This window comes from Mirounga leonina, unplaced genomic scaffold, assembly GCF_011800145.1.
Source record: "Mirounga leonina isolate KUSES-001 unplaced genomic scaffold, KU_Mleo_1.0 Mir_165, whole genome shotgun sequence".
Classification (NCBI taxonomy): Eukaryota; Metazoa; Chordata; class Mammalia; order Carnivora; family Phocidae; genus Mirounga; species Mirounga leonina.
Genome location: NW_023270415.1, coordinates 36220629 through 36235300, shown reverse-complemented (window position 1 = coordinate 36235300; position 14672 = coordinate 36220629). Strand labels below are relative to the sequence as shown.

Sequence of the window (14672 nt, the reverse complement as noted above, 5' to 3'; positions counted from 1 at the left end):
ACAATTTTTCTGTTTTAAAATCATGAGAGTGGATCCTAATTCAGTATGATTGGTGTCCTTATAAAAAGGGGAGACATGGGGGCACTTGCATGGCTCAGTCAGTTAAGCATCTGACTCTTGGTTTCCTCTCATGTCATGATCTCATGGGTCGTGAGATGGAATCCCAGGTTGGGCTCTGCGCTTAGTGGGAAGTCTGGTTGAAGATTCTCTCTCTCCCCCTCCCTCTGTCCCACTCCCCACTTGCTAGGTTTCTCTCTCTCTCTCTTTCTCCCAAATAAATAAATCATTTTAAAAATGTTTAAAAAGGGGAGATGTGGACACAGAGACATGCATAGGGGGGAAATGATATGAAGAGACATAAAGAGAAGCTGGCCATGCGCAAGCAAAGGTGAGAGGCCTGGAGCACACTCTTCCCTTAGCTCTCAGATGGAACTAGCCCTGGCAGCACCTTACTCTTGGACTTCTGGCCTCCAGAACTGGGAGAGAATAAATTTCTGTTGCTTAAGCCACCCAGTTTGTGGTACTTTGTTGCTTCAAACCAAGCACACTACTGTGCAGCGTGGATGGGGTCCTCGCTCTCTGCCATAGCTGTCCTGTAATTTATGTCCTGCTTTAAGTAATTATGCCAGAACAATTTATATATGCTGTAATACATGTGAGAGGATAAATGTCGTTGGAAAATTGAAGTCAGTGTCGCTAGATGTCTAAAAAGAAAAAAAGCAATTGAATTGTTTTTTGTTTTGTTTTGTTTTGTTTTTGGAAATTGCATCTTTTTTTGTGTTATATTTGCTTTTGAACGTATTTGTTGGGAAAATGAAAAATGACTTTATTCCAATGCATGGAGCAGAGTCTTGATTGTCACAATTTATTTTCTATATTTGTCATTTATATAGAAAGGTGATAGCAAAGATAGTGGTGTCTAAGCAGTCCTCTTGAATTCAAAAACCTTAACTTGCTCCAGGATTGCCAATTACCTGAAAAGGTTTTAAAAACAAAGAGTTTAAAACGCTTGCAAAGCCCAAAGAAATTCAGAAATCTAAAAAAAAAAAAAAAAAAAAAAAAAAAAAAGGAAACCGCCAACAGCCTATAGAACTGCCACTGCGTTGATGGAAGCCAACAAACCTGCCCATGTAGATTCTGCTGAGTAGTAAGCAGTTCTTCCAGCAAGGAGCCTCAAGGTGTGTACTTTCTGCCTAATGGATGCAAAAGCAGTAAAGCATAATTGGGTGGTTTAACTTTTGTTTCTGCTGAAACCCAGAAAAATGCTTTAGGATTTTATGAAGTGTAATATTGGTAGACAGTCCATATTACCATGCCAATCTCATGGAAATCTTTGAGAATCAAGTAAAATCCAGACACAATCTGCAAATCTGCAATGGATGTATTTCAAAAATTTTTATATTTTCTTGCTCTAATAAATGTGGACATACTTTTTGTTGCTTCAGTCAAGCCTGTTATGTGGCGCTGACCTGAAAAACACCTAGCAGTCTTCTACAGAGCCATATTCAAGTAAATTTTATTATTCATTAAGAACTTTGTAGCTTTTATGTTTTTCATGCTCACCTTTTTTCTGTTAATAATACATCTCTCTGCTATGCATAGTCCTCAGTGTTTATGTTTTACTATTTCATTTCTTTGTTTTTGTCTTTGGTGAGAGTGGAGCTTTGGCTTGAATTGATCCAGAAAGTGGAGCTTTGGCTTGAATTGGGACTCTGGGTCCCAAACATTGAAATTCCCTTGTTCTGGCCCTGTGCTTAGTGCTAGAAAATGCAAATAGGGAGACATAATCCTTTGTTTTAGGGAGCTCATAGCTTTTAGAGCTTACTTACATACTACCTGAGTAATCTTGACCAGGTTACTTTTGGAAGCTTAAATTATTTATAACTTTACATGTTTGTTTTGGGAATTAAATACTATAATGTGTCTGTCCTGTTTGGTATAGTGCTCAATGCATAGGATACACTCAGTAAATATTAGTTATCTTATTCTTCTTCCATCTATGGATAGTTGTGTGTGTGTGTATGTGTGTGTAGTTATAGTTATGGGTATATAGATATATAGAGAAATGTTAATTCGTGATTTCTTTAGCCTGATATATCTTTTTGCCCAATGGTTTGTAGGGAGTCTGAATTAGAGAAGGAGTTTTAATTGAGTACTTGGTGGAAAACCTATCCTGAGTAGTGAAGTAAAGAGAGAGAAGTATTGATTATATTATCAAGTATGGTAGTGAAAAATGACTGATAGGATAGGAATTCAGGAGATTGTAGTTTAGAGGTATAATGCTGTTACAAATTTTAAGAGAGTATTTTTTTTCTTCATGAAACTGGAGCAGTGAATACACAGTAACGTATTTTTCTGGAATGGAGAATATGACTGTCCATGTGCAATAATATTTGACTCATAGTTGGCATATTTGTCTCCTAAATGTTTTCTAACTTTAATAAACTAAATAACCATAATCAGTACAGATCTAACCCATTGTTTGTAACTACCTAGATGGTTTATAGTGATGCGCTTGACACTGAGGGGAATGACTAAATTAGAATCAATATGTTCTGCTCAATAAAGCAGGGAAATGTGTACTATATTTGAGGCATATTTTAACAAAAAGTGTTAAATCCATTCAGCACTTCAAAATGCAGTGCATAGCCTTGCCTATGGCAGATTGGACTGTTGAAACGGGCTGTTAGCGTGCTTGAGTACAGGGTGTTTCTGGAAATGGGTTCGTTACCTGAGATCACCAACATTAGAATTAGCCATTTAGTGCATTGGAAGCTGTATATGACTGAAACCAACAATTCTTTTCAAATGGGAATAGTTTACCCTTAGAGCACTTAGATATTGAAGGCTAATAGCCAGTTGTTAAGGTGCCTGCTAACTGAGGAACATGACAGAATTCATTAGTGAAACATGAAGATTTTTCAGTTCTGTAGCTATGTTTATACTTTATATACATTCTTTTCCCTAATTTTTTATCTATATTGTAGTTGCTAAGTCTCATCTGACTGTCATTGTTTAAAATGTTGATTTTTTTTCCCCTAATAGTTTTGGTCTGGGTTAATTGGCTTTCCTTCTTGGCAGAAGTAGAAAAGATCTGTCTTTTGGATTTTACTTGTAAATTGATTAAGTCATTTAAGATGTTGGACGATGGAGAGATTATATCCTGTTTTTATTAGTAATGTGAATGCTCATTTAGGGCTGTGCAAAATAGAAAAAAAAGAAAATCACCGTATACTTGTTTTAGCAACCTATTCAGAGACTTTCAATAATTGACTCTAGAAAACAGAAAAAAAATATAAAACTTTTTGGTGAAAAAGTGAGATGAATTGATGATGTCTTAAGTGGCAAGAAAAATAGGTCTTTTACTTTCATTATGTTTTAATTTGTTACTTTGTTATGCAAAAGCAAACATGCACTCATTAAATATGAATGTTTTGTGAGATATATTTCATATGAATGACCATACAGATAAAAATTGTATTCTTTTTTTTTGCAAAGTAATAGAACAATATTATAGTAATGTGGAAAAGTAAAACAAAAGTGAAAAGAATGAAACAGGGGCCCCTGGGTGGCTAAGTTGTTAAGTGTCTGCCTTCAGCTCAGGTCCTGGGATCAAGTCCCGCCTCGGGCTCCTTGCTCAGCGGGAGGCCTGCTTCTCCTTCTCCCACTCCCCCTGCTTGTATTCCCTCTCTCTCTGTGTCTCTCTCTGTGAAATGGATAAATAAAATCTTTAAAAACAAAGAAAATAATGAAACATTTTTATCACTTCAAGTATTCATTTTTTTTAAGATTTATTTATTTATTTTAAAGAGAGAAAGAGAGGTTGGGAGGGGAGGGGCAGAGGGAGAAAGAGAATCCTCAAGCAGACTCCCTGCTGAGCACAGAGCCAGACACAGGGCTTGATCCCAGGACCCTGAGATCATGACCTGAGCTGAAATCAAGAGCCTGGTGCTTAACTGACTGAGCCACCCAGGCACCTCTCAAGTATTCTTAATGTTCTGTTTCTTTTTAATGATATCATTGTGGGCCTGTTTTTTTCTACTTCCTTGAAGTATACATTTTTTCCATAGATATCTGTTCACTTCACTTGGTCAACCCAGTTAAATTAATGTGTCTAGCTTTAGTAGTAGCGATAAATAAGTGTTTTGGATGCTGAACAAGGAGCCAACAATTGAGTTACTTATTAGATGATGACTTGTTCACATCCATTTACCAGAATGACTGAAATTTAAGGAATCCAGCTTCAACTCATTGTTTCTGTTTCCACAGACAAACGTCGATGGGTAAGGTGGGATGCTTAGTAGTAGCTGGAGCTGGGAGACAGGACCTACATGTGCCGCAAACATTGGTACCTTTTCCTAAAATAATCTTCAACATAATCAGAAGTTTTCGTGTCTGCATAGGTTTTGATGGAATCAATGTTCCATCATTAACATCTATAATCCTATTTATTGAAAATTTCTTTTTTTCTATTATAAATAATAAGATGGATCCCTGTACATTTCACTTTTCACTATTTTTAATTATTTGTCTAGGATTTGATGGATTCATTCTCCACAAAGTACTATTACTACTTTAGATTATGGTAAATGTGTTACTATTAGTAGGACTGTAACAATATAAAATGCCTTCCATTGTATACAAACTGCTTCCTTACCAGTATGTGAACATGATCATTTTCACTTTTGTTCTTTAAAATCAATACACTTGTGAGCTTTTGGTCTAATCATTATTTTATATTCTCTTTGAGACATTTTTGTTGAGAAATCATCTAATTTCGTAGCTGAACCTATTTTTTTCCTAAAGCTGTCACTTTGGCTTGGCAGAAAGTATCCAGAGAGTTATATAAATACTACATGTAGACAGCATCCATCTATGGCTTCCTAAAGATCCTGACTCTGGAGCTAGGCAGACATGGGTTGAAATAACAATTCAGCTACTAGACAAGGCATTTAATCTCTTTGTGCCTCAGAGCCTTCACTTTCTTCATGTATAAGTGAAGATGATGAAAGGTGAAAGGTAGGGGGCATACTTCCTCATGTAGCTACCATGTGAAACTCTTTGGACTTCCACGATGGTTTCCACAGTTATCCCATTGTTCAGATGAAATCTCTGAATCATAGCTATGTAACTTATATAAATTAGGTAGAACTAGATCAAGTATTTTGATTTTAAATGATTTCTATCAGCTAGAGGTATTTTTTTTTCCTACAGTATTCCCTCATTACATTATGCCTTCTCTCTATAAAAAGAAATAACAGAATTTCTAAGTTGTTGAGATAAGAGAACAAAAGTAACATGATTCATTTTGTCCAGGTTAGAAATGGAAATATTTTTGGAGTTATAAGCCTTTACTCTTCCCTCTTACTGTAAACAGTTATTTAACACTTACTGTGCACCACATGTTGGGGAAATCACAGGATAAAATTTTGTTCAAAAGGTATACTTTTTGTGGGCACCTGGGTGGCTCAGTTGGTTAAGTGACTGCCTTCGGCTCAGGTCATGATCCTGGAGTCCCAGGATCGAGCCCCGCATCGGGCTCCCTGCTCGGCAGGGAGTCTGCTTCTCCCTCTGACCCTCCTCCCTCTCATGCTCTCTGTCTCTCATTCTCTCTGTCTCAAATAAATAAATAAAATCTTTAAAAAAAAAAAAAGGTATACTTTTTGTACATAAAGTTTTGTTTAGTCTTGGTTGTTTAAGTGATTGTCTTTGTTTTAGAACAAAAGGCTACTACGGAGGGGGAGAGTTCAGGAAGGACAGTGAGGGCTTAGGCAGAGAGTGATTTTTCAAGTCAGGGAGAGACCTGATGTGGTGTTAGACATGGATTAGTATGCCTTACAGCCGATTCACTGGAAACTCTCTCTGGTAAAGCTATTCATAGTTTTTGAAATTGAAAACCTATTTTAGCTACTGATCTTAAGTATAGGCTTCTGACTGCAGAACTAGGTGCATTTTAATCATCTTTCTTCTTGAAGGCAGGCATGAAAGGAAATTATATTAACTTAGCAGAGGTGTTAACACACGCAGCCTGGACAAAGCTATGGGGAAGGAGAAGATGAGAAGCAAGTCCTGGGCAAGAGAAACATCTCGAAGTGTGACTTTCCTAGCTTCAGGCAGTGAAGTTAGGTGCCCTTCCAATGTGTTCAACTCTTCCTCCCCATCAGCCCACCCTTTTCCTCCTGGAAAATGTGTTTCTTTCAGAGAGTTGAGAAGTAACGTCCCTGACCCTCATATTTTCTTCCATTTAATTGTAAACTTTATTAAGACAAGGTTTAGGTGTGAGCCTTTTTGTATCACCTTTAATGGGAGAGTGAGACCGAGTGTATCCAATAGGCAGTACACTCTGTAAATGTTTCTAAAAATGAAATGCCAAGGTATTCATTCATTTAGTCAGTTTAACAAATATTTATTCAGTGCATAGTATGAATCAAGCATTGTTCTTAATGCTTATCACGCACTGGTGAGTAAAAGAAACAAACAACCTCTGTCCCCATGGGTCTATATTCTAGTGGAATTTATGGCAATAAATTATAAATAAAATTAGAACAAGCTTTACTGTTAGAGATATTAAGCCCCATAAATGGTAGATTCCTTAAAGGGAATTAATCTATTTAGAAAGAGTTGATGTTTACTAGATGCATGAACTATGCCAACAGTCAAAAGTAATAAAGTATATTTAACATTTTTTTAAAAACTCAATTAATTAACATAGTGTATTATTAGTTTCAGAGGTAGAGTTTAGTGATTCATCAGTTGCATATAACACCCAGTGCTCATTACATCACATGCCCTCCTTAATGCCCATCACCTGGTTACCCCATCCCCCCAACCTGCCTCCACACCAGCAACCCTCAGTTTGTTTCCTTTAGTTAAGAGTCTCTTATCGTTCGTCTCCTTCTCTGATTTTGTCGTATTTTATTTTTCCCTCCCCTCCCCTATGATCCTCTGTTTTGTTTCTTAAATTCCACATATGAGTGAAATCATATGATAATTGTCTTTCTCTGATTGACTTATTTTGCTTAGCATAATACTCTCTAGTTCCATCCAGGTCGTTGCAAATGGTTAGATTTCATTTTTTGATGGTTGAGTAATATTCCATCATATATATATAATATTCCATCATATATATATATAATATTCCATCATATATATATATATATATCATATCTTCTTTATCCATTCATCTGTCGTTGGACATCTGGCCTCTTTCCATAGTTTGGCTATTGTGGACATTGCTGCCATAAACATCGGGGTGCAGGTGCCCCTTTGAATCACTATGTCTGTGTCCTTTGGGTAAGTACCTAGTAGTGCAATTGCTGGGTCATAGGGATAAACTATATTTAACTTTCCATTTATTTGTATTTTTGTCTCCCCATTAGCTACACTTTTTGTACATACATAATTCCGCATAGACATGACCTCTAGTAAATCTTGATTTCCTGGAAGGTGACCCTTCCTTCATTCTCTTCCTTGTACAGGTCGCTAGAGTTTATAGTCCATAGGTATTTACTATTATGTATATAGGGCTGTCATCCTAGGATTCTGGGCTCTTTAAGAGCAAAGACTGTCTCGTGTGTTTGTTGAATGAATGCAGATCCTTAAGTTTAAGTGTAACCAACTTTTCTATGTGTAGATTCACTAGATCCATTGAAATAAAATAATATTCAGCCTCATTAAATGTTGTTAAGAAGAGCTATTAAAAAGATGCAAAGTGACAACTAGTTATAACATTTAAGAAAATTAAATTACTGAATTTTGAAATAGAAGAAGGTGAGAAAACACATTGTACAGAAAGCAGTGGTCATCTTATTGAGGGTAGGACAAAAGAAATTCAGCAAAATTGTAATGAATCTATGGTTCTTATTTTTGAAAACTGTCGTATTTTTACATTTAGAATTGCTTAAATAGGTTCTGAAAGAAAGAGAGAATAACACTGAGCTGTGGTGACCTAACAAAAGCTTCCAGCAAAAAAAAAGAGCATGGTCATAAAATGTGGACATTTATATTTCTGCTAGGGCGATTATAAGCCAGTGCCCCCCAGTTAGGAGTGTGTTGCCACTCTCCCGATGTGTGTGTGTGTGTGTGTGTGTGTGTTATAGGATGTTTAGGGAAGGACAGCTTGGGAAGAGAGAAGGGAGGAAAGCAAGGTGATGACAGATAAAGTGACATATATATGCTTACTTCTGTAGGTTGACTTTCTTCTTAGAACAGGCCATAGGAATTGGCTATAAAGTAAACTTTGTTTCTTTTCTGAGAGTAAACTGGGGCTTAGTCCCAGGCAGGAAACCAAGAACTCCCTTATGCATGTAGGGTAGAGGAGAAGGCGGACCAAGGAAAGCAGCATGCCATTGCCTTATGCAAGCCAAAGCCTGGCCCTCGTGTTGGTAGGTGTGACTTTCCTGATGTTTTGGGAGAAGCCAAGAAAGGGTCCAAAGCCCTAGACTATTGAACATCTTTCAAGAACAAAAAAGAAGGCAAGAGCTCAGAGCAGTTTTTGATAGTAGATGTTCAAACTATTTATATTTGTCTAAATCTTATCCATCTTATAGTTTACTAAATTAAAAAGTAATGATTTTCTTTAATTGACAGTATGTAGTTATTTCCACTGATAGGCTAGAAGGTATATGTTCAGTGTGGTTGCCTCCAAAGCCTATCATGTTACGATCGGCATCTAGGATATTTTCCTGCAGGTAGAAGGTATTCATAAATGGTTCATTAAACATGTTCGCACAAAAAGGAGTTCATATGCTGGGAGGAAAATTTTCCATAGATCAATCACTTAATTTTGGGAAAGACTTGCCAAATTCTTTGGATGTATTTTAAAATCAGATTGATCCTCATTAGTTACAGATACTTTAAGACTCCTTCATTTAGAGAGGAAAACAAATTATGTTTCAGGGCTTTACCTTCGTTTAAAAAAGTTTTTTTTATTCTACACAGAAATGTTTACTGGACAGAAGGAGGACATGGTGAAATAGCACTTGTCTTATAATCAGAAGACCTGGGTTGCTATCTTAGGCTCCTTAGCTGTGTAACACTGGGCAAGTTGTCTGACTTCTGTGCCAGCCAGTTTCATTGTTTATGAAATGAGACATTTTGAGCTAGAATAGTTGACATCTAAAATAATTCTATTCAAGTAACCATAAGTGAGTCTTTTGAAAATATTTAATATTTGATAATATTAAATAGGCAAAAATTTTGCAAGGATTTCTCTGAAAACTAAGATTGTGGCCAAATGGAAGAAACTGATCGAATTTCTGCAACTCTGGCACTTCTCAACTAATTCAGTGCATGGACAGATTCTTCTAGGACTTTGTGCCATTTCAGAATTACCCTAACTCACCAAATGATAGATTTGACTCCAGCAGTTCCTGGCAAACATTTAAAGAAACCGCATGATTCGGTTTTACTACTCTCTAATAGTAAACCTTTGTGTTTCTGTGTAGGGACCTCAGGGGAGCAGCTGTGTGGGAGCACAGGAAAGTCTGAGAAGTCAATCAGGGAACTAGGAAGAGGCCATTTCATTTGCATTATTCCTGTCTTGCTTCTTGCCTTCATTCATGAAAACAGCATTGTTTGAAGGGAAATGTACACTAGCATCTCTGTCACTTTAGAGACAGGCTTGGTGGCAGAAAGGACACCAGTATGAGATATGTTCATATGAAAGCTCTGTTTATGTATCTGCTTTAAACAATACTCTGATAGTGGAACCAAAATAATGACAGTTAAAAATAATTGCACCCAAGGGTTATCAGCTTTATTTCAAAGGCCCTCTTTAAGGTTGAATTGAATGTTCTTTAATATTTAACTTTAGACTTAGCTATTTTCTATAATGCCAACCTTATACGGTCTTTTAACAGCATAACATTATTCAAGAAAATAAAAGCATCGTGAGAAATCTGCCAACTTCACATCATGATCTTCGCTAGGTTTTCTTGTGCTCTTGAATCCCATAGGTCATCTTCAAGTGGTTAGCATCAGTAAAACAAATTGAGACTAAACCAAAATGTCATTCTTTTACACACTCACTTTCTGGGATGGTCTTCACATTTCAGTTTTAGTTCCCGTACTGAAAGAGTTCAACAATTCAAGAAACACTTATGAAAGTTCTGCCTGGGGATAAAAAGGTGCTTAAGCCATGCTCCCACCCTGGGGGAATATTGAGTACCTGGGGAGTTATTCACAAAAGAGCGTGTTTCAAAATGATGGATGCTTGACCAACCTTAAGTGGGGCTCCTGAACCTTCTTCCAGGCCCATCTGTCATTTCCTTGTAGAATCTAGTTTTAGCAAGAGCTCTGCTAAGTCAGTTTAACCAGAACCTTCCCTCCGCCCCCTTGATATTGGATCAGGCCCCTCATCCTTCACCATTTTTCAAGTGATGTATGATCACTCTGGCTTCATTAAGAATCCTGTCAGGTTGGTTTAGCCAAAAATCCCCTTACCCTTGAAGGTTCTTCTTAGTAATTTTCCATCCACTGACCCCCACCCTGTTCCTTAGCCCTTGTCCTTCACTGTGTATTTGGAATTAAGCCCAGTTCTGTACTAAGGTCTCTTATTCCCTATTGCAATAGTTCTGAATAAAATCTGGTTTTACTGCATTCACTACTGTCCAGCGCTGGTTTTTCTTCGACAGTTCTGGTGCCCTGACTTAGATGGGACCAGCTCATCATTGGACCCCCTCACCACTCACCTAGGCCCCTGAGTACATATCTTTGAACATTCTTCACTGCTGATTGACTGATTGGGGGTCTGTTGGTGAATCCAGCTCCTAAGCCCTTGCTCTGTTCAAACATCCAAAGAAGCTGGTAGGGACGGATTTTGATTCTTTAGACTCTGAGTATACTCTAGAAGCTGGGTTAGAGTCCTAGACAGAGGCTGGGTTAGAGTCCTAGGCTTCTCAGTTTGTGAGAGGCTTGTCTCCATAAGGAAGGGAAGTTGTGTTAGTATCAGTTTTACTCTGATGCTTTTGCAAAAGTGCTTCATCTAAGAAGAAATTCATACAGATGACTCTGATAAGTACAGGTTTCTGATAACTTTAAAATCATACCACTGAATTGATGGGGCACCTGGCTGGCTCAGTCAGTACAGCATGCAACTCTTGATCTTGGGGTTGTAAGTTCAAGCTCCATGTTTTTTATGAGTTCTTGTTTGAAATATTGCTGGTTCTTTAATCTTTTGTTTTTCAGATTTAAGGAAACCTTTTCCCTCTTCTCTTCAGCTATGTGTAACTTACAACAAATTTGGTACATTATGCCTTTGTGAACAGGATTGAAACATCTCTCTTTTACTCCTTATCTGATCCTTCTAGAATTTAGAAACTTTTATTGGATATTCTTATTTTCATGGTAATATCATTATTTGCATAAGTTCAGTAAGAATCTGTTCTTCTTATAACAGGTCACAATTGGAAATGTTAGTTATAATACCAAGACTTTGACTGAAATAAAGCCCCCCTTTGAAAAATTGCCTGGTATCTTGCTTGTACAGTTTCTAGCTTTATAGATTAGTAAGGAAGGTCACTTCCTGGCAGGCCCAGGAACCTCAGGATATTTTGAGGACCTCAAGAAGAAAGGAATTCACTCAAATTTATAGGTATTTCAGGCAAGATCTGATGGCGACTCCTTTCCTTGGATTCCTAGCCTTGAGAGGCTTTTAAAAGTCCAACCTGAGATTGATTATGAAGAGTTCCAGCAGAGCAAACTCAGAAGACCTATGTGGTCAATCGCTATTCTTGCTGCATTTATGTAAATAATCAGGCCAAGTTTAAAGAGAAGAGACTTATTTTGCAAACAAATTAATTTTACTTTGATAGAAATGGGAGTGACTGCAGAGAGAAAAATTATGTTTCAATGGAAAATTATAGCATGCCTTTATGAGTATTAAATTCTAGTCCTGTTCATTGTCTGAAGGTTTTGTTATCTCCCTGTAAACTAGACTGGATTCTGAATTCTAGTTTCCTCCCATATCAGCTTGCATCTCTCCAAATTAATGCCATCTTTTTCTCCCTTCTGACTTGGAATCATTGAGAACTAAAACTGCCTCTTCCCAAAGCCCTGCAAGCTGAAGTTGGATGACTTGGTAGAGACTTTCAAGGAAGTCCCCATAACAGATCATGTATGGGCAGCCTCTGTGCCTGTTGCTGTACGGGGTACTCAGAAAGTTCCCCAGTACACCCCGTGCCATCACAAGAGACATTCAGACTGTAAACCAGGTTATCTCTTGGGTTGTCAGTACTGTCCTCACTCCACCATCTAATGTTACTTCAAGTCCAGCATCTAGAAATCTTCTTGACTGGTTTACCTCTGGACTTAGAAAGTGGATTTTTAACTGTTAATCTTTGTTTTTCTTTTACTCTCATATAAACTCCCTTCATTAAATGCCTGGCTTCTAATACCATCCAACAAATACCCTTTACTACCAGGTCCCAACAGATGATTCAATTGGTCCTTAATGAACAGAAAGCAACCAAATGAGAAACAAACTTATATTCTTCTCTTCTTCAAAGAAAAGAATGTCTCTTCTTTCCTTTGAACAAGAATGAGGACTGACAAACATTCTTTGTTTGACCAAACTTTAGCCAGGATCTTGAATCTTGTGTTAGGCCCATCTGTGTATTTCCTTGACTACTAGGCCAATTTAACCAGTATCTCCCCACCCTTGATGTGATCACCCTCAATATCTGGTGATCAGGTTGCTTATCCTCCACCATCCCTCAGATGTTATCTGATCACACTGGCCTGTCTTTGGCAAGAACCCTTTTCATCTAGAACTCCCCTTACCCCCCATGGTTCCTCTTAGTAATTTTTCATCTGATCCCCCCCACCCCCGCCATGGCTCTAAATTCCCATTTGCATGCAGTATTTGGAATTGAGCTCAGTTGCATGTTGAGGACTCTTTTCCCCTATTGCAATAGTCCTGAATAAAATCAGTCTTTACTGCTTTAACTACTGTCCAGCTCTGGTTTTTATCTTGACAGAAGTGAAGAGATAAAAGGTAGGGTTGGGAATGCAAAACTCAGAAATCAAAGAAACCAGTCCCACTGGGTCACTGCCTGGCTTGATATGTCTAGAAGTGTCCCTCTGCGTCCCGCCTTCCCAATCTCTAGCAGTGCCCAGAACATCTCCCTTTTCCATCAAGACCTTTGTACACTGGTGCTTAGGACTCTGCCCCTGTGCTCTGCTTCCAAATCTCTCCCCCAAAGGCTCCTGAAACTGTTTCTCCAGACGTTGAGCTCTTGTCCATGACGCAGTTGCTATACTGGGTAGACATGGGCAGTAGGGGCAGTGACTAATGTTGGCCACCGAGTTGTCAGAGAGGACTCATGAAGGTACAGATTGCTGCTGGGCACCGAGGGTCTTCAGGAGTATTAACAACAGTATCTTTTGACTGGTCTTATTGCTGTGTGGCTATGCTGGTTTAGTGGCCAATATTTAGAATTTTGAGTGTGGGTATATAAAAGTTGGGGTTAGATTCAGGAACAGGTTTCCTGTATTCTGAGTGTCTTTGGACTCCCCTTCCCAGGGTGGGAAAGAGGTCAAAATCCTACCTCAGAGGAGGCTTAAAGAGAAATCAAAGCATTAGGTTACATGCTCACATATTTAGGGCATTCAACATCAGAGGTTGTTATGAAAAATCTTTTTGACCATTCAGTTTTTCATTTTGGAAAGAAAAAACAGCTTTGTGCAGTGGCAGTATCGTAGCCAATGAGGTTTATCCGAGGCGCGATTATTGCTAATTGGAAAGAAAGAACATTAGCCCATTCATCTAGCTGGAAAGATTGATTCTCATTAGATACAGGCTAATTGCAAATTAATAAAATTGTTTTTTACAAATAAAACAGTAATTTTGTTAGGTCCTGTCTTTTTTTTTTTTTTTTAAAGATTTATTTATTTTAGAGAGAGAGAGAGGTCCTGTCTTTGATGAATAATATGGTAGAAGCATTTTTCCCTTATTTTTAAGCATTTAGAACATTACTGATTATAACATGGCTTGGCTTAAAAAATATTCAACTATACAACAAAGAATTGGTGAAGAAAGAATAAATGGGTTAAAAATAGTGCTAGAAAAATCACAAGCTGAAAACAGGAGATGAGCTGTTTTAATAAGATCAGGGACACCAGGTGCAGAGACATTACAAAGATAAGCTGGGACAACCTTGAGGTTCAACCAAGAGGAGAGATAAGCATGACCTCTGGATAAATGAAAAGATACAGTAGGAGAAAATGAAACTTAGTATCTGCAGAAAAGTTCCCTAAAGCCATCACTGCAGAAATTGGGATCTAAATGATTGGATTCCACCATTAAAACAAAACAAAACTGCCCAAGCTGTATGCTTTACTGTGGCAAAATTAGACTGTTGCTCAGCTGTCCATCCTTGGTGTGTATGAGTATAGGAGTATTCTGTGTTCGATGCACATATATTAAAAATTACAGTTAACCCTTCTCTTCCTGCTTATCTATCGGCAAGTAAGGATCTATTGTTTTTAACTCAAATGGATGTATCAAACCTTTATTTACAATGAATGTGTTCAAGGAGAAGTGCAGTTATAGTAGAGGAAAGCTTTACTTTTAGGTTTGAAAATCTGCTCTTGGTTTAAATTCAGCTTCTATTAATGATCTAGACGGATAACCTGATCTCAGAAAAGCTCTGTTTTCTAACTATAACTTAGGA

General features: G+C 37.7%; 1 protein-coding gene and 1 pseudogene across 1 annotated transcript in view; both read left to right on the top strand.

Annotated features, from left to right (window-relative positions):
• MMP16 (matrix metallopeptidase 16) overlaps positions 1 to 14672 on the top strand; it is a 278540-nt gene that overhangs the window by 52681 nt on the left and 211187 nt on the right. The window lies entirely within an intron of this gene.
• LOC118015507 lies at positions 13676 to 13840 on the top strand (annotated as a pseudogene).